At 36.9% G+C, this 21,568-nt stretch overlaps 1 pseudogene across 1 annotated transcript in view; it reads right to left on the bottom strand.

Annotated features, from left to right (window-relative positions):
- Window positions 1-5,443: 5,443 nt before the first annotated feature.
- LOC309609186 (zinc finger CCCH domain-containing protein 15 pseudogene) overlaps window positions 5,444-21,568 on the bottom strand; it is a 29,686-nt pseudogene continuing 13,561 nt past the window's right edge. The window contains exon 1 of the transcript in view: window positions 5,444-21,568. This exon is cut by the window's right edge and continues 13,561 nt beyond it. The product of the transcript in view is annotated as a zinc finger CCCH domain-containing protein 15 pseudogene (transcript).

Below are 21,568 nucleotides of genomic sequence, written 5' to 3'. Positions count from 1 at the left end.
CTTCCTTGGTTAGAAGCACTATTCTAAGAAGTCCTTAAGACATAAATACACTTGGAGGAAAGAAGGAATTTGCCTGTAGTTTGCACATAAAACATCTAACCCATCATTAAATTCCAGCAATGGCTTGACATGACCACATTCTCTAACATACCAGAGAGAAATCATGTAGCTATGTAAACATATATTCATCTTTACATAATTTTTAATGTCTTCAAATATGCATAATTTTTGAACACTATGTGTATATAGTGTTCTGGCTTTATTACTCATACATATTTGTTATGTAAAAGGCAAAAAGAACTCAAAGAAGATACAGTGATCTGTGATCATGTCCTACAGATCTAGCTATTATTTACATTTGAGGTTTATCATAAGATTTTCATCTCTCTCTCTATCATCTACCTATGCCATTTAAATATAAAGCTATATCACATAAATATACATATAGTATATAAAATAGTTTGGATCATTATATAATGTACATGGCCATGTTTCTTTAATCTATTTTCCCATATAATTCTTCTCTCTTCTTGAAATAAATAGTTAAAATGTATTTTTGAAGGCCAAGGACTTAAAAAGAAAACTATCCACAATGCCATTTATCTCATCAAAAATTAATAATAATTTTTTTAAATTATAAAATATCCTGTCACTACTGAAGGGAAATAACTATTTGAATTCAGTTAGTGAATTAAAATGTATTGAATCTAAATCTTGGGCTACACTGTATTTTACCGACAGAGTGATTTTATGCAGCTAAAGCACTGTCCTTTGAACAAAGATTGCAGTTTCTGGAAGGGAATATTTTTCATGTTTTAGTAATTCACACAACTGTTTTACATTGATAGAACAAGGGGAGTATCTTAAGACAGGAGTCTCTTATAGCCTTGTCCATTCTCGTGGTGGCCCCCTGGTGGTCAGATGGACTTTGCATGGGTTTCTTGGCTGAGTGTTTTAAAAAGTGTGTGTGTGTGTGTGTGTGTGTGTGTGTGTGTGTGTGTGTGTGTGTGTATAATTTTGAGAGGAGAGGACGGGAATGACTTTCAGAGGGTACAATGGAATAAATGATTGTGTATTTCTTTCCCCATAGACAGAAATACTCGGAAGTCCACTGAAGGCTGTTCTATCAGCTATGGTTTCAGCTGTAGTGAAGCCAGGGATCTTGATTCAATGCAGCTGGGTTGCAGAAACCAGAAGACCATAGCCTGAGCCCTCGATAGTCAAGCCTCTAGGTCAATTCAGGTTTTAATTTTCTATTTTATAAACCTAGAAATCATAATAAATGAACTGTTTAGGTCCCTTATAATCCTCCTGACTGTATAGTTCTATAAAATAAACTCTCCCATCAGTAGCAAATGTTTACATAAATATTCCAGTTAAAGTATTCTCAATTTGAAGGCAAATGTTTACATAAATATTCCAGTTAAAGCATTCTGAATATAAAGTGCTTGGAGAAGAAGTGAGCAAGTTCTATTCTCTTCTAATGTTGTATTTGCAGTATTTTTTTTTCAAAAATTAAATTTAAAAATGTTAAGTAATTCATTGTTAAAAATGTTACTGAGCCTACAGTAGACAATCTACTCTGCTAGATATTGGGGTGGAGATGAGGAGAGGAGGTAAGAAGAGAAAAAACACACATAATCTGTCATAAAAAAGTCTGTAGTTTGTAGATGAAAAGATTAAAGTGACCCACTTTGAGAAAAATTTGAATGTGACAAAATAAATATATCATGAAATAGTTATTTGAACCATAACAGAAATGTTGAAGGTCATGCTTTCGTAGGGTTAACCTGTATAAAACAAGCCAATTATTGGGTTGGTCAAAAAGTTCGTTCGGTTTTTTCTGTAACATCTTATGGAAAAACCCGAAGAAACTTTTTGGCCAACCCAATACACGCATACGCACATACACACATAATCATTTGCAACCTGAGTTCTTTATCTATTGTGAGTACAAATTAAAAGTAATAGTTATATTGACTGAGTTGGGTGCTTTAGATGTATTATCTCATTTAATTATTATAATAATGCTGCAAGAGAAGCATTATTATTATTTTCGTTTTACATCTGAGTAAATGAAGCACCCAAAGCCCAGGTAATTCCCTCAAAATACAAAGCCAGTAAGCCATGAGACTGGGATTTGTCTCCTTAGCTTGAGCTCTTAACCATTCAACCATATATGTTTTTACTTTTGGCGCCCCTCCTGGTTGAACTGTTGTGACACTCAGGTCAAAAACCACTGTTCTAAAAGCGAGTGTTGGTCAGAGAAGAATACATTTTGATTTTCTTTAATCCTAGGGTACTAAAGTAGCAAGGCACTAAAAATATTTCTATTCCTTCAAGATTTTTTAAAGAAAGTACTAAATGTAAGAAGATTTACAAGCAATCAGGACTAGCAACAGATTATTATTTTTTTTTTATTGTGGTAAAAAACACATAACATGAAATCTACCTTGTTAACAATTCTTTAAGTGTACAGTGCAGTAGTGTTAACTATATATACATCATTGTACAGCAGATCTCTAGAACTTTTTCATCTCCCATGACTGAAACTCTATACCCATTTGAGGAGCAACTCCCTATTTTCTGCTCCCTGGCCCCTGGCAATGATCAATCTACTTTCTGCTTCTATGAGTTTGATTACGTTAGATATACCAAATAAACGGAATCATGCAGTATTTGTCCTGATGTGAGTGGCTTATTTCACTTATAATATCCTCAAGGTTCATCATGTTGCAGCATATGACAGGATTTCCTTTTTTTTTCTTTAAGGCTGAGTAATATTCCATTGAATGTATATGCTACATTTTCTGTATCCATTCATCTGTCAACAGACATTTAGATTGTCTCCAATCTTGGCTATTATAAAGAATGCTGCAATGAACATTGGAATGCAAATATCTTTTGGAGATGTTGTTTCCAATTCTTTTGGATGAATACCCAGGTCATATAGTGGTTCTATTTTTAATTTTTAAGGAAACTCCATACTGTTTTCCATAGTGGCTGCACCATTTTACATTCCAACAAACAGTGCACAAGGGTTCCAATTTTTCTATATACTTGCCAACACTTGTTATTTTCTTCCTTTTCTTTTCTTTAAAAGAAAATAATAGCCATCCTAACAGGTGTGAGGTGATTTCACTGTGGTTTTGATTTGCATTTCCCTGATAATTAGTGATGCTGACTGTCTTTTTATACAACTATAAAAAGTGGCCATTTGTATGTCTTCTTTGGAGAAATGTCTATACTAATGATTATCTACTTTGCCTTTTGAAGCAAAGTTCATTCCTCTTCCATGAATAAAATATTTTAATTCCCTGCAAAGAGCATGCACTGAACACATGTTGCAGAAGGTATACTGAGCCTACAAGGATGCACATCACCCCTTCTTGAAAAGCAGTTTGCATCAATGGAAGAGAAGCAAGTCATGTATATTCAAATCCTACTATAAAGCAAGGTCTGAAATGTGTTAATAACGGTACTGGTTTCAGTGGGGGTGCTGTGAGGGGAAGGGAGCTAACATTTATTAATCCAGTACCATCACATACAAATCTTATTTGGTGTGTAAGGATCATCATCAGAGCTATCTGAGGCTCAAAGAGCTTAAGTCATGTGTCCAAGGTTACCAGCAAGTAGATCAAAGAGTCAACATTTGAACTGAATCCCAAATCCATAATCTTTCCTACTGTAACATTTTGTATCCTTTTCTTTGGGAATTGAGGGAAATTACAGAGAAATTTGACTCTGGAGCTGAAACTTAAAGAATGGATCAGTGTCAAAATTAGAGAAAAAACAGTTTCACTGATTCTTCTGCTGTCTCTGTGATCTGCCTTAGAAATGAAGTGATAAGCTCCAAGATAACTCCTTTCTCCCTGAAGAGAAAGGGGGTGAAGGGGGCGAGATTCTGAAGTATGCATTAAAAGCCCTATTCACCCCAGGAGCACTGTTTAGCTTGCAAGGGCCTCCTCATTTTAGAGACTGAGTTTTCTAATTAGTCAGTTAAGCATAACCTTTCCTCTGATTGTTCTGAACTCTTCCCATTTCCTAGGGACCTCAGACCCTTACTTCCATCCAGAGTAATTGCCCTAAAGTGAGCTTCTTACAGCTATGATTTTTTTTTCCTCTCTTGAGCAGCAGCTATTTCCTAATCGTTAAATGCAAATGGTAATTTGTTGATTCTGAGGGCAATTTTGGGGACAGCACAGCTATTAGGCAAATCAGGATTATGAACTACGGTTCAAAGGCAAGATCTTTAACATCACCAAGGACCCAACAACTAAGGATATGCTGTAATCAAGATTTGAAGCTCTGCAAAGAAAATGTCCTTGCCTAAGGGAGGCTGGTCTTGGGTGGTGGAGGGGCTCTGTGGACCCTTGTGGCATCCTCAGTGTTTATTTCCATCTGGAGTTGTTAGTTGAAGTGTGTTTCTCATTGGAGTCAACTGTGGGAATCCAAGAGTTTTATAATGTCTCCATTTATTCATTTTTAGCCAACAAATATTTAGAGGCTGCAGAGCATTATTAGGGACATCATAAAGTTGTAATTCATTGAGTCATATTCAGAAGGGAGAGGAGATGAGGACTGTGGGGCTGCTTCCGGACCCCCCGCCGGGCCACCCAATCTCCTAGAGTGGCCTCAGAACTGACCCTGTCCTGAAGATGGCTCATCTCCTTATCAGAAAAACAGGGGAAAGATGCAGCCAGGTGGACACCCCTGTGAAAATGTCCAGTCATTGCCCTTGATGGTTTGTTGTCACCTTTTAATAAAATGAACGTAAAATTGACAGATTGTCACCTTCTATTATTAATGAGCTGCTCTTAGGAAAGTAGTGTTGAAGGCGTGAGGTACAGACAGGAGACAGGCAGGTATTGTTCTGAATCCTAACTGTGTCACAGGCTGTGTGATTTGGGGCAGGTGACTTTACCCCTGGAGTCTTAGTTTCATTTGTAATGTGGGCATATTAGTACATGGGTTTTGCAAGCAGTAAATAAGATGCATTTTGTAAATGTTCTTATTGTATTAATTGGCACTTGATACGTGCCTAGTGAACAGCATTTCCCTTCTCCATAAGGTACAAGAACAAAGGAAATTTTAGATAGAATATGTTGTGTTGAAGTATATGTTAAAGAATTTCCCCCAAATGAGGATAAATCAATACATATTTAGGCAATGTTGAAAAATATATGATGGAATTTGGATTGTTGTCAGCAAATAATAATATTCTACATATTTGGAAAGAAAGCGAATTAAAAAATTACTAATGTGTACATTCTGCAAACGTTCTTGAAATTCTTATTATGTTTATGTAACTAAACTGAAGTGGAAACTAGATGGTGAGGATGATTAAGGTAAAATAAGATGATTAAAGTAATACAACATGACCTAAGAGACATGGAAACAAAAGAGAATTGGGGATTTTAAGAAAGAAGAAATTAGTAGAATTAAGATAAACTTTATGGAGGAAAAAACAGAATGCCTTACACCTAGTTTCAAAGGACAAAAATTAGGGATAATGCATTCAGAGGAGGACCTGAGAAAGAAGGGCAAGCATCAGATGTTCAAGAGGCTAGTAGATGGTCTGGTTTTATTGGAGGCTCAGCCAGTTTCCATGGATGTGTGACTTGTGTAGTTCTACAGGGCTGCACACTTGGTTTATTGCTCTGTTGTTGTCATCTTGATATTCTTAACAAATTTTGAACAAGGGACCTACATTTTCATCGTGCACTGGGCCTCAAAAATTATGTAGCTCCCTACTGAATAAGAGAAGATATTTGCAAATGGTATCTCTGATAAAGGGTTAATATCCAAAATGTACCAAGAACTCATTCAACTCAACATCAAAAAAACCCCCCAAAAAACAAAAAAAAAAACCTGACTAAAAAATGGGGAGAGGATCTGAATAGACATTTTTCCAAAGAAGACATACAGATGGCTAATAGGCACAAGAAAAGATGTTCAACATCGCTAATCATCAGGGAAATACAAATCAAAACCACAATGAGCTATCACCTCAAAACTGTCAGAATGGCTATTACCCAAAAGACAAGAAATAACTAGTGTTGGCAAGGATGTGGAAAAAGGGGAACCTTCAAACACTGCTGGTGGGATTGTAAATTGGTGCAGCTACTATGGAAAACAGTATGGAGACTCCTATACTCCTATTTTTAAAAATTAAAAATAGAACTACCATAAGTCCAGTAATTTCACTCCTGGGTATTTATTTAAAAAAAAGAAAACACTAATTTGAAAAGATACATGCACCCCTATGTTCACTGCAGCACTATTTACAATAGCCAAGATATGAAAGCAACCTAAGTGCCCATCAATAAAGAAGATGATACATAATACATAAATACATACATATATATATATATATACACACACACACATAAATATATAGGTGTGTGTATATTAATATATATATAAATATATATATATATAAAGAATGAAATCTTGCCATTTGCAACAATATGGGTGGACCTAGAAGGTATTATGCTAAGTGAAATATGTCAGAAAGAGAAACACAAATACTGTATGATTTCACTTATGTGTGAAATCTAAAAAACAAATAAACAAACATAACTCAATAGAAGCAGAGTCATAGACACAGAGCAAACAGGCAGTTGCCAGAGGGGAGAGGGTGTCAGGGGAGGAGAGAAATTGGTGAGGGAGATTAAGAGGAACAAACTTCCAAAAAAATTATGTAGCTGGTCTTGACTGGAGAAAATGGTTGAAATAAAAATCCTGAAATCCTGCAGTATTTAAAATGTCAGCATAAAGAACCCAAATTTTATTGTGCCTGGGAATGAGGAGACAAGTGACATGACCAGGGTTATGTATTAGCCATGAAAACCGTATGTATGTTGGGTAGAAAGAGAGAGGAGAGTCAGGGAAGGAAGTGGTTTCTGCTGGGACCACCACAGCCCCCTCTTTGCTTAGGGCTGTCCTGGTTTACAACACCTATCCCAGTGTAATTATTAATAGTGCCCTCTCTCAGTCTCAAAAATATCCTAGTTTGAATGACTAATTGTATGGTCACCCAAGTTACTTTGATCATCAAGGCAAATTAAGCCCTGAATTTGAATGAGGACAGGAGGTATGGTGAACACAGAACAAAGAAGCTGGATAACTGGCAAGACTTATCAAACTTTGAGTCTGAATTTCCTTCTTAACATCCATAAATTCTGGAAATGCCTATGTTCTAGTAGTTGAACTTTTGGTATCTGTTACTTGAGAAAATCCATGATGACATAAAATTACTTGGAATTTAGTGTACTGTTAGATATATAGGTATTTTATTAGTTATAGATATTTGAAGATTTGTATTACTTATTTGAATGAGATATTATTATTCATTCCATTTAAAGTCACTACTTGCTGTGCTTCTAGATTGGTGGATCTCTTGCAAAATTCCAGCCCTCCTCCATAACAAAGTATCCATCCGTGGCCCAGAAGGGCAGACTTACTGATTTGTAGGCAAAGCTTAAATTCTTCAGCATGACACTGAAGGTCCCAACTGGACAGAATTTAAAGTGGAGTCTGTGTATTATGATTTGAAGAATTCACTAATGGATGGCTGGTGAGAAAAGGCGATGTGTGTGTGTGTATATGAGGGAGTAGGGGGTGGAGTAAATGATTGTGGTTTTATGGAAGTTATACTCCCACATAAGAATAAATATAAAATAATTTCTATATAAAAATAAATATAAAATAATCAATAATTGATTTTTACCTAATTTATACATTGGGCATCCACATATTTCCTTTGAGATCTATTTGAAATCCATGAGTGCTGTGAAAAGAGCATTGTGAAATTTCAGATTTAAATCCTGGCTCTACAATTTATCAGTTCTGTGAAGTTAAGCAAATCCTTGAGATTTTCTGAGCCTCCCTTTCTTCATTTATAAAATGGGGTTAGTGAAGCCACTGTGCAGGCTGTCATGAGGAGCAAAGTAGATGTAGTGTGTGAAATGCTTTAAAAACTAAATCAGTGGTTCTCGAACTTTGGCATACATTAGAATTACTTAGAAGGCTTATTAAGACACGTGTTGCTGGGCCCCATCCCCCAGAATTTCTGGTTTGGTAGAATCTGTATTTTAGCAAGACTGCCTGTGTTATGGACTGAATGTTTGTGTCCCCCTAAAATTCATATGTTGAAATTCTAACCCCCAATGTGATGATATTAGGATGTGGGACCTTTGGGAGGTAATTAGTTCATGAGGGTGGCACCCTCATGAATGAGATTAGTGCCTTTATGAAAGAGACCCTTGAGAGCTCTCTCACCCTCTTTCTACCATGTTGAGGATACAGGAGAAGAGAGGTTGTTAGTCTCTACGTGGAGGAAGACCCTCACCTGACCATGCTGATACCCTGATCTTGGTCTTCCAGTCACCAGAACTGTGAGAAATAAAGTTCTGTTGTTTATAAGCCACCCAGTCTATGGTAATTTTTTATAGCACCTGACTAAGAGTCCATGTCATTATAATGCTGCTCCTCTGGCTACCACACTTTGAGAACCACTGCTCTTAGCAAATTTAAATTTTACCAGAGTTAAAAGAATAACTCCCATCTTCCTAAAGAATAGGTTTTTTTGGGGGGGAGGTTGCACATTATAAAATAAAAGAGACTTTAACAAAGAAATACATGTGACTAAATATTTTACTAGAGAAGGAAAACCTTGGCTATGTGAAGAAAACAATAAAGATTGCTATGAATCATCTATTGGTCTCATGCAAACTAAACCAAGGATTATACATCCAGCTTAATTTCAATTTTATAATGATTTCCTTTAATTACTGTATGGGACCAAACACGAAGATGCAGTAGTGTGAAATTAATACTGACAACACTGGGCTGGCCTGGGCTCTGCAGATTAACCAACATTTTACTGCATCAATAAAGGAATGAGGAAATAAAATTAAAAACTGATAGTAAATGGAATTACTTATTTGAAGCTAGTGATTATGTCAAGCTGTCACTCCCACAGATGGATTAAGCATAGAAAGACAACCAGATAAATTATAAACCACTCTACGAAGCTCATATCCATCTAGGCCACAAGCCTGCTAACAATGGAAATCTGAAATCGACTTGGTCATGGCAGATTTGGGTTGCGTGTTTAGCATTTCATAGACTACTAGCATCTTGAAGAGTAGAGATCAAAAAGACCTTAGAGGTCATGTGAGATTAGATTTCACTTTTTGAGGCATTACACTGAATTATTTAATCTTAATGGAAAAAATAAAGTTTTTCTTCCCTCTTTAAAAAAATCACTGAAATACAATTTAGAGAAAAAGGAATAGTGTCAAATAGTATACCTAAGTCATGTGAAACAGAAATTACCTTAAAAAATAGCAAGGTTAGTTCTCTGCACTTTGAATAGGCTATGTTTATTCAGGCCATAGATTTTATTTCAGTTTCCCTTTCCTTTTATTAATTCTTTTCCTTTCCCCCTCTCTGCTCTTCTCGTTACCACAACTCTTTTATAATCTAGACTCTTAGATCATCCAAAAGTCTCCTTAAAATTGACTGGAACACTGATCCCTTATTACCAACTGATTGCTGGGCAAATTGTGTCTGATTATAGAGGTTCCCGCCTTTAGCAGAAACAAGGCTGCATTTCTTTGTAGAGATGAAAGTAAAGAATTGTGGAATTGAACATGATCTTAGAGACACTCTCCTTCTGTGTCTCTGTCAAATTGTGGTGAGATGTGTTTCTGTCTAGCCTATGCTCCTTATGCCCTCACTGTTGCAATGGAGAGAGGCAAGCATTAGGATTTTGCTAGAAGGGGCACTTAATATTAGCAATGAGGTTTTGTTTATTTTGCAGCTGATCCCTTCTGAAGAGTATAAGGATGCAATATACTCTTTTTAGGATGGAAGTTTGATCACAAAGTATTGAAACAGGATGGAATCTGGACACTGGAGGAAAAAACAGAAAAGAAAAAAGTGAAGGAGATCTGGGGGCTCCAGGCATACAACTAAAGATGGACTCTCTGTGGCCTGAAAGACCCTGCGTGGTCATGTAAAGGATCACGATTGATTTCTTTCAGGCAATGGACAGAATTTGACCACCCCTCCCATCATTGAGGGGCAAAATGGCTGGATTTTAACAAATATGGTAGAATTCAAAATCATACTAGACACATTTGTAAGCCTGCTGTCACAGAGCCAACACTTTCTGTTTGGCTAGGATTCCCAGTGGAAAAAAGAACATAACAACTGGAGTTTTTCTTTAAGATTTGCTATCAAATAATTCCCCCATATGCCAATTTATTCTAGGAGTCCTCTGACTTCCCCCTTCAACAGTCTCAAAACCTGGGGGAAAACAATCAAATCTTCCAGTTAGAAGGGTTCCCTGGTCATGGATCTCTTCATTATCCATGACAAAGTCTTCATTGAAGCCCTTCAATAATGGAAAGTGATGGAGATTTCAGTGATGGAGCTCTGGCTGCGTTCCATTTTTCCCACGGTTTTATTGTTGGAGCATTCTTTCAAATGAAAACCCCTCCCACCAGCTCTGAGAAAGTGGAGTTAATCCAAGCCCCTAATGGATTAAGTCTAACTTTTTAAAATGCTCTGTATACTTATCCTATATAGTAGCTAATGCTCCTCAGTACTTACTGTTCAAGAACTGTGCACTAAACCCTTGCAGTAATGCTAGGTACTATTATTATACCCATTTTACAGATGAGGAAACCAAGGTATAGAAGTATTAAGTATATCACCCAAGGTCACATGGGATTTAAACAAAAGAGCTGGTATGTGCGACCAGGTAGTCTTATGGCCAGAGTCCATGGCCTTAACCACTGGGCAAATGACCTTTGATCTACTGACGGAAAATGCTTTTCTGTGTCCTCTCTATCCTCCGGATATTTCTATTCTTCTAATTGAAAAGTGTCACTGGTTCTCCAATTAGACCCAGGACCTTTGATGCATATAAAAAGCAATCTTAATATTTAGGTATATTTCTTAGTGTCATTCAATAAATTAACTAATACAACTAAATACACTCCTTAATGGGGGGTAAAGGATAAATGAAAGTCAATGGAAGATATACTTTGTAGAATAGGCAGCTTTAGGGTTTACAAGTGGTACGTTAACAGGTGTTTATTCAATGTCATTATAAGAAATTGATCTCAGATGCTAGAAAATGGAATTCCTTATGGAAATCTCAGATTCATCCATACCAAGCATATATTTTTCACAGTTCTTTCCAGCTTGCCTCCCACTTACTGTCAGAGCAATAAGAAAACATGCAAATGGAGAAGAACTGTTGTAAGCTCTTCTAAAAGCATTCAAATACAACTGAGGGAGACAGATTTTTTAAAAAGCGTTAACCTGTGCTTCCTGGGTGATCTGATGATATACTAAAAAGACCAAAATAAACTTTGTATGCAAAGGACCTACTTGCTTTCTGTGGAGAGCTACTGCTTTCTCTCTCTCTCTCTCCCTCTTTCTTTCTCTCTCTCTCTTCTTCCCTCCCTCCTGCTCTTGTATATTACTCATTATTATCACCCATGCCTGCTTCTAAGATTCTGAAAATTATTTAAAAGAAGGAATTAGTACAATGTATTAAAAATACAAGGAAAATGAAAACAGAGGCACCCACTGGATAAAACAAATCAAATCAAGTGGTAAATCTTAAAAACAATAGCAACAACAATTTTATTAAAAGCTAAAGGATTACAATGATAGAAGTAACATCAGAACCCTGAAGGTATTTCTTTAAGCCCAATTACTGTTATGAATATTTACAGTAAATACATGTATGCCTTAAACTCAAGAGTTTCTTAAGAAACTAAACAATAGAGGGAAATAGAGTTGTTCCTTTCTTACACATTTACCAGAAGTCCGCCAGATAAGAGATAAAAGTATAGAGTGTGTTCAGTATGCATGGAATTTCCCTTGCAAAGAGTTGTCAATTTAGGTGGTACAGGCAACATTTTCTGCCTTGGGATTACTGTTGAACCTGGTGGAGATGTTTGAGGATTACTCCACATTTCTCATCTAGTGATGGAGTATCTCTAAGACACAAGTCTAAGACACACAAAAAAGTAAAAGACAAAGTCTTTAAGACTCTAAGACAAAATAGAGCTTTTAAGTGTATAACCAAAAGAGTGGATCATTCCAATTATTAAAAACAAAAGTATACCTCAGAGTTTGTTTATCATCTAGTAATCTTTGCCATAAACTCTAGTGCAGATAAAGTGTGCCAAATTGGTACTGGTGTGTTTGGCTCATCATTAATTAACTATTCATTTGAAGTTATACGTTGATAACTAATGTCACTATTGGATGGAAGCATCATATCAGATACATTAATGTTAGATTTTTATATAAAAGATTTTCCAGGGGGAGGGGGAAATAAATGAGAACCCACAATATGAAATTGAGCAGACATCTGTCACAGTGGCCAAACCTCCAGTAGGCTGGATTAATGATTATGAATGTATTACTGTTGATATATTACATAAAGCTGTGGGAATAGAAAGCTTTTCAAATTACACAGAGAGCAATCAACAGCCAACAGCAATAGCTCCACACTCTCACACCTGCTGCATGCCTCCCGTGGGAATATGTGCATCTCCAAGCGTGGAATTATTGGCAAGACAGAAGGAGTTTTCTTTCACCCTTAGTTTGACTTTCGAATTATAAAATAAACCATTGGTTAGTCAATCCCACAGCTGGGGTGATAGGAACGATGCTGTCAAAGCACTGCTATTGGAAGCATCCTGTGCTTCATTTGCTCAGCATCTCGAGCCCCATTACTAAAGCTTGCTCTCTTGCGATCTCTTTCTCTCTTTGGTGTCTCTCTACCACACAAATCACATATTTTAAGAAAATTCAAAGTTCTAAAAACTCACAGTATACCTCAAGGAAAGGGAGAGGCAGAGGGAGAGGGAGGCAAAGAGAAAGAGAGAGAGAGAGAATGAAAGAAATATGAAGGATTTCTTTAGAAATTTGAATAAAATTCTGAAACAGGAACATTTTTAAACTATGAGAATAGAAATTTCAGCTATTGTGATCATAGGTTCAGAATCTACTTAACCAAAATCATAAGCTACCGAGTGCTGGTTACTATAGTGAGGTGGATAACCTGGTGGTCTGCATTGATAGTGGACAAAGATGAAATGTCTGATTTCATGACTAGCACGTAATGTGTTGTCCACTCTTGAAAAGTATAGTTAGCACTGATCTGAAGTTAAGACAACTAGGTTTCCTTTATAACCTTTAGTCTCATTTGCATTCTATCTGTACAAATAACGATAGTTGGCACCACTTTAGCCTATATAAAAGCTTCATGTGAATTTGAAAAAGGCTCCCCTTCTTCAAGATATGTTCTTATTATCTGCCATAAATTTGTAATAATTATACAAATATATTACGACTAACATGTGAAGTGCCCCCCAGCAGTATACCACTTGTACAACCAAATGCAACTATTTTGGTAGGCTGTATATGAATGCTTCCCCATAATTCCAATCCATTGATTCTTGGCCTTCCCACACTATGCTGTATTCACCTAGGTATATCTTGATCTTGTATTTTGATCCAGCCTGACATCTCCAGACACACTAGTTTGCACATTAGATGGCTACTCTTACACTAGTAGTATTTGCGGCACACATCCTTGGCCATTTTCACTTATTTTTATATTTGCACTTTGGTTCTGGTCCCATCCACTTCCTGACTCTTAACTACACTTCTTATTTAGGTTCTTTGTTTACAGAATGTTCATGATAGTAATCAAGCTGTATTTCATATGTCACACGCACACACACATACACACACATAAAAGGTAACTTTCTGATGTAAAACTGGTAAAAATCAGAATAAAGGCGATCCCCCTGAAAAATTATATACGTTGAGAGATGTTCACAAATATTTTATTGAAGAAGACTAGGAAATACTCCAATAGGATCACAATGGCATCCTTAGGTCTGGAATATAACTAAAGCAACTGTTATTCTGAGAAGGCAGACTGCATACAAAAGGGAGAAACACAAGAAATTTTAGTGTTTATCTTATACTAACTAGTGGAAACTGCTCCCTTATCCCAGAGGTGTGCCCTACTTATTTAGATAGAAGCGTTCTTTCCTTAGAGAAAGGACGATTCACCTGCCAATGATTATCTGATGTGATTGTGCCAGTTTTTAACAAGCAGCTAATCTGTAACTTAGTCTCCTGAGAGGTCTTACATCCAAGATCAGTCATGATTCTTGACTCAGGCCTATTTTTCACTGTATTAAACTGGGGCTAAAATTTTTTTAGAGCTGTCTCCTATGAGTTAGTTTAACGTTAATTCCCTAGGATCTGAAATACTATATATAGATAAGTTGATCGAGTGTAGTTTCTGTTCAGAAAACCTGACAATCTGACCCAGATACACCTGCATGATCCCACAACACTATAGACCAGCCTAGGAGACCTGTCTAGAGCAACTAGCAAGACTCTCTCTTGAATATTTGACATCTGAATGCCTCACTCTTTAAATAGATGCCTATTAAGGTATTTATCTGAAATTGGGGAAGCTATCACTCTACATGGTCACAGGCGTAGCTCCCAGCAACCATCTTGGTTCGGCATGGCTCGCACCATGTAGTAAATGAATGGCTGAGGATAGAAGGTGGACAGAATTACATAGCTGCACACTGTTGATTGGAACAGGAATTATCATTTGACTCACTCTGGACAATTAAAGGTCCTCCTCCAGGAATCTGAAATTTGAACTGAATTTTAATTTTCCCTTGTGGCTGGAATTAAACACATTAGTTTGAAAGCCATGGATGGTCGTGTACTGGAGATCAGAGAGAGAAAGAAAAATGCTGCAGTTAAGCAGAGAGGCAAATATGAGGAACAGAAAAAAATTCTGCTATGCTCCTGACAGATTCTGGTCCTTCCAACATGTCTGGACATCACCCTACCCTTGGGGTTTACAAAACAGTCAAGGAGACTCACTGCCTTTTCTTTTTGTTTTTGCTTAAGTTAATTTATGTTTCCAGTACTTAATGCAAAAGTCTTAACTATCACAAGTCTATAATTGTGAATTTTCATCAATACACCTGATCTTTTTACTCATTAGTTCAGTTAATAGACTCTTTATTTTAATGAATTCCAAAGTTATCTGTATCCCAGGGCAAATCACTTAATAAGATTCTTAGTTTGTAAAATGATGTACGATACATCATAGAGTTGTTGTGAGGATGAATTGATTTAATATGGATATGAAATCTGAATACTACTACCAGGGACACATAGAAAGCACCAAGTATATTTAAATTTTATAATTCTATAATTATTTACATTAATATGATTAACTAGGATCTTTTCATGATCTTTCTATAATAAAAATATTTGGAATGTTCTTTATGTTTTAGCTTAACTCATATCTCCAGAATGGAGTTTTAACTAGTACTTACAAATACTCCACAGATATATTCGTTGATTAATTACTGTACTCATCCACTCAAGCAACAAGTTATTGGACACTTCATATGTTCATGTATATTTCTGTTTGTATAAAAATTACTATTAAGCTACTATTTAGAAACAATCCTATTATGTTGTTCAATTTAGGATTTTAATTAATGAGATGCTTTCTCTCGAGTTATGTCTTATCTGCATTAATCATTTTTTGGCTTCAGAGAAAAAAGAAATGATGTTCTTTGAAGATAATTCTGTAATATATCGCTAGATGTGAATGTTTGTTTAATAAGCAAAAGAGACACAAAGGTGAGCATATTTTAAGCTTTATGATTACTCAGGTAATTGAATTATTAAGAGGATGGACAGAATCCCACGAGGGATGGTTACATATGCCTTCATCCTGATTGTTGCCTAAAAAGAGTGTTCTTTGATGCCCATGAACATTTGTTCCAACAGGCCCACTGAGTATTTGAATCTTATTCAAAAGGTCACATTTTTGGGCAAGACTTCAGTCATATAGTCCAGATGGGCTAAAATACAAAGGAATGTAAATACCTCAAAGTTTGAGCTGTTAATACAAGGACTTCTGGACTGATTTCTTAGATGTTGCTCTAACTTTGGAGAGTTCCATTTGGAAATGTTATGAGTAATTCTCAAGAGGGGTTAAAGTGAACATGAAGCCACCACCACCACTAACACACAACAAAAAGTTGGCACGGACAAATATTGAAAAAAATCTTTTCTCTGAACAGTTTGAAAATGTACTCCTAGAAACTATTGAAAATATCACTGAAATCAACATTTGCCTCTGTGGGTCACTAAGAGAGCTGAGAAGGTCAAGCTATTAAACCAAGCCTGGGCACTGTAACATGATATCAACAACTTTTATCCCTCATAAGTTGCCATCATAACATTTCTTTGGACATTTTCTAGTTTAGAAGTTTCCAAGATTCGGTCTTATGCTTTTCTACCCTAATTAATGCCTTCTTCATTTCTTATCCTGTAAATCTCAGTCTATCAGATAAAAAATCTTTTTATAACAAATATTTTTACTTTTCTGAAATGAAATTAATAGATGACAAAGCTACCAATAATGTAATTTTAAAAGTCAATGTAATATCCTAGCTTTAACAATTTTAAGAAATAAAAAGAAAGTATAATTATATTAAAATAATATGCATAACTAGAGTAGAACATAAATGATTCCATCTGATGTCTGTACTTGACTGTCTGGGAATATATTTAAAATTTGAATAAGACAACTCTGTGCATTTGCGGGATACTTAGCATTCATTGTTTCCACTCACTAAATGCCTTAGCACATTCATCATTGATATAACCAAAAAACGTTCTCCGTAAAATTTTAAAACTCTCCCTAGTAGCAGTGCTACCTCATTACTAACCATTACCATTTCCATTTCTAAAAGGAAATTAAACCATAATTCCAATGACCACAGTTAGTCCCCAATCAAACAATACTACTTATCAATATTTATTGTGTATGTTGTTTACTAACATCATGTTGCTATCTTTTAAAATCTTAATTCCCAGCACTCCAAAATGCAGAGACAGTTTTATCTAAAGAGTTGTTCATTTGTAATTTTTTATCTGAAAAATTGACACTGGTTTCAGGCACAGACACAACGTAATATAGTTACTGTTTTTTTAGGAAATGCTTAAACTTTGTTGCAAGACTTTGAGAGATTACGCGAGTCTTGATGTACCGCTACAAGTTATGTAGGTTTTTAAAGGGCAAGAACTATGATTAAACAGGTTTAATTGGTTTACACTGAGAGCTTCCATGCATTGGTCTAGTCTTGTTTCCAGGTAATCTTGATGGTAAGAGCACCAGGGGAGTCAACACACGGAGAAAAATACTCCTGATAGATTCTAGGATCTGAAGATTACTTAAAGCAGCCTTGTTCTAGGTGTCCAAGCAGTTGCTTTGCATTATAACCTGAAATAATGGAGTATAATGAGCAGTTTTAACTGTAAGTTTGAGAGGTGTGCATTCGGACAGCTTTCAGACTCTGATTTGGTTATGATTGCAAAAAAGCAGTTTCCCATCTTCTCCTTTAGATGGTTGTCCTAATGTCTGTGTTTATATCAGTATCTCCACCTATATTTATAGCTATCTTTTTTTTTTTTTTTTTTGTGGCAGCACAGGGGATATTTTGATGCCTGGAGTAAACAAAAAGACCCAACCATCAGAAGAGTTATAGCATCTGACTTCAATCATGCTGCCTTAACAGTTCCTGAAAGTATTGTTGCTTGTTCTGGGCACAGAGCAGGGGTCGCAGGCCTCGTTGGTGTCAGGTGAGGGTCCTGAGCACTCCTGCTTTGGAGTGGGCTCCCCCGTGGAGCCCCCGAGGGGCCTGGCCCCAACAGCTCAGGGTGCCTCCCAGCCCCCATGTCTCTGGCCCAGGCCGCAGACCCGTGTGTACAGGGCAGGGTGGCTGGCACCAGATGTGTGGGACTGGGGACTTCCTTGGGGACCGAAGGACTGCTGGGCCAGTTGGGCGTGTGGGAGGCACTGAGGGGGTGGCCTGAAGCAGGCCGTGGGGACCACAGAGGGGGGCCTGCTTCTGGACAGGCCAGGGCTCTGTCCGGGGTTGCTCTGCCCACGTGCGGCACTGCTCCAGGCCCTGCCTGCTGCCCGCAGTGTCCCCCAGGAGCTGGTGCCCCAGGGGCTGAGCTCCACTGGGGGAGGGGATGGGGGAGCAAGGGGAGAGGTGGGGTCGGCCTTCCGCCCAGGCCCACCATCGTGAGATCTGGTTGTGCTCCGTGGTCAGACGAACCCCGACCAGCCCTGGCTGAGAGTCTTGTGCTCCTGTGAGAGCTGCTGACTTGCCTGGGGGTGGGTGTCTATACTCCATTGTCTCAAGGCCTGTTTATGTTTTCCTTTCACTAAGGGTTTTCAGTTTGGGTTTATTTTGGTTGGGTTGGCACTAATTCTTTTCTTAAGATGCTGTGAGAACCGTTTCATCCGAATGCCAAATAAATTTGTGTTCTGGAAAAAAAAAAATTATGAAGAATCTGGATGTGTATATATATATATATATATATATATATATATATAATTTTTAAAATGAAAATTTAGTCAAAGTCAACTAAAGTTTTAGAAGGCCCTGGACAATTCTTTCCATTAGTCAATTAATAAGATAGCCCAATATAAAGAATGAGGGTAGCAGAGAAAGGCAGAAAAATTATTGATTAAGCATTAATTTTAGCCCTAGATTGCCTGTCTCTTAGCTGTGCTAATATGGGTAAATTATGTATCTAGTTTGAGCTTCATTTTTTTGGTAAAATGTAATAATAGTATCTCCCTTATAAATGACCTAGAACTCTGAGGAGATTCACTTGTAAAGAGTTCAGATGGTGCCTAACACAGGACAAGCACTCAGTAAATATTACTGATATTATTGGTTGGCTCTTCAGTTCCACCAGTTTTTATTTTTAGGTAAAATCCTGAGAGAAAAAAGGGATACGATCTGAATGGAATACCGTTTAGGTCATTTTGTGACCACTCTGGTTGGAGTACCATATGATTGTATAACCTGTGTCTATTTCAGATTTGGATCAACGTGGCATGTAAGTGTAAAACAGAGTAAAGTGGATCTGACAGGTGGTCTGTTGGTAAATCTTTTTCCAGAAAGATTCAGTGGTTCCTCTGGTGATTTTTGATAGGACTAAAGTCTAATGGGATTACTTCTGAGTTGGTCCTAAGAAAGGGACAGAGACTAAATCTATGGTCCATTGGGTAATGCTGATCTCTGATATCATGTGGTGAAAATAGCTCACCCACCCAAGATTTTATCACCTATAACCTTGGTTTCCTTATCTCTAATCCTAAATTCCAAGTAGCTACTTGGAAAACATGTACTACTTGAAAAACATGTGCCTCCAAATTAATTATTCTGAAACAAGGCAGAGATCTCATAGACCAGTTCACTTAGCTCACCAGTTCATAATAAAAGATGAACAATTTTAAGTTTCAGCTAAGTTAAAGCATGTAGTTCTTTATCACTTCGTACTTTAATGGTGTGAATTTTATGGATTTTATTTGGAGAAATTATTTATTGGTGATATGGAATTATTTGAAGTCGATATAAGAATAAGCAGCAAAAACGATTTTACTTTTAAACTTGAACAAAATGAGTTTAATTTGCATGCAACCAAAATTCCAAAGACCGTGCATTGCATGCAGCAGCTTTGCCTGACATCAAAGACACTCTAGAGATCAAAACAAAATCAAGTTCAGAGGAGCGATTCTCTTATTCTCCTTCTTAATAAGAGCGATTTTGTTTTCTTTGTTGGTGTTGTCCATTTCAAGGCAATATCAAAGTCTGTAGACGCCATCAGCCTTTGAGTGACTCCATCTTAACCTCAGAGGTAAGAGTGGTAGTTAATGAAAATGTGGAAAGTCTGACACCTGAGGAAGAGCCTGTGATTGGAATCTGAAAACCTGGAGCCGAGACCTTTGTACTGTTTCAGTCTCCCTCTTGCAGAGAAGTGCAGTCACTGTCACCAGATTGGATTTATGTTGCGACATTTCCCCTTCCCTTTCAATTTTTTTGTATATGACCAACATGAAGATCATTGATTGTCCTTATTAAACCTGCCTGAGCCAAAGGACAAAGACCTTTTCCGTGTTCTGTCATCTGTTGGGTAGGTTTGTCCCAGTCTTCTTGCTTTGTTTTCTCAGGGAAAGAAATTCAGAGCCAATAAAACTGTAAGATCCTGACTGGTTTAAAACCAGGCCAGTGTTGCTAAAGCAATGCTAACACTTTCGGAGATCATTTTTGTGACAAAGATTGAAAGGAGTATAGAAAATAGCACAACGGGATTCAATTCACGTGACAAAAGGAAATTGTACGAAGTTTAATACATTCCTATTACAGTCTCAAGATTGTAATCTCCTTGGATGCTAAGCCAAGGGAAGATTTTTTTCCTACAGTATGCTTCATCAGGTTGCTTTAGCAGTGGTGCTGCGGGATGGAGGGAGGTGGCACAAGTTATACAACATGCAATTTAAGATAATGGCCTTTGAAAAGGAGAAATTAATATAAGCAGATGAGGCCAACAAAGCTTCAGTCATCTAAAAGGTAGTTTCAATCACCACTGACATTAAACAATACCACCCCCACTGAGTCTACACTGTGTTTATTATCATTTAATTTCTTGCCCAAGTTGGCGCTTTCTTATCATGATGTTTCAGGGATTGCAAGCTCTGTTATGACTACAATTGGTAAAAAAATTGCATTCATCTAAGTGAGTAACAAGATACAGAAATTGAGCTCTCTATCTTAACCTTTTGTGGCTTTAAATGTTCCACTAAAAACATTAGCAAAAATGGAAGCTATAGCGTTTCCATAATTATCACAGCACTGTCTTTGTTCTTATAATGATAGAATCCATACTTTCAATTTGGAGTGCTTAATAATAGCAGCTGTCTTGTCTGCTCAACTGTGGGGTTTTAGGGCTCCCATAATTATTCATTTTCACTCACTTGACAGTGGGTGTTTCCTTGAAATATTTCAGGCCACATCAGAAGATAGAATTTTAAAATCCTTTTAAGCATTCTGCTCTACGCAACAATGTTGAATTATGCATTAATAAACCAAATTTAATTGATTTGGAGGTGCCTAAGCCCTTATTAATATACCTCAATACTAAAAACTGATTGCCACAAATCGTCAGCCAAACACAAATGCAGGCATGATTGTACTGTTAATGTATGAAGATCCTCTGTCTCTTGGTCCCTAAAACCACAAACTTCGCTTTTTTTCACCTTCTCCCTTGCTCTTTCCTTCCTCATATTCTGGTTTTCCTTCTCCTCCTCTTATTTGTAAAAACATTTTATTTTGGAATAATTTTAGGTTTACAGAAGAGTTGTATGGATAGTACAGAGAGTCTGCCTTTCACCCAGCCCTCCTCTTATTATTTACTAAAACTTATTAATGGGTAGTTGAAAGGGAAAAAAATAAGAACAGAAACCTACCCACAGAAAATGCACATGGCACTCCATCTTTCTGATATGCATCAAGCTAATTACAATAATAAATAAAATATGAATATTGGGAATAAACCAGGTCAATCATTTCCCATTATTATTTAGTCTAAATGTTTCATAGTGAGA

The sequence above is a fragment of the Balaenoptera borealis genome (assembly GCF_965194805.1).
Source record: "Balaenoptera borealis genome assembly, chromosome: 13".
Classification (NCBI taxonomy): Eukaryota; Metazoa; Chordata; class Mammalia; order Artiodactyla; family Balaenopteridae; genus Balaenoptera; species Balaenoptera borealis.
This window is presented reverse-complemented; position numbering and strand designations above follow the sequence as displayed.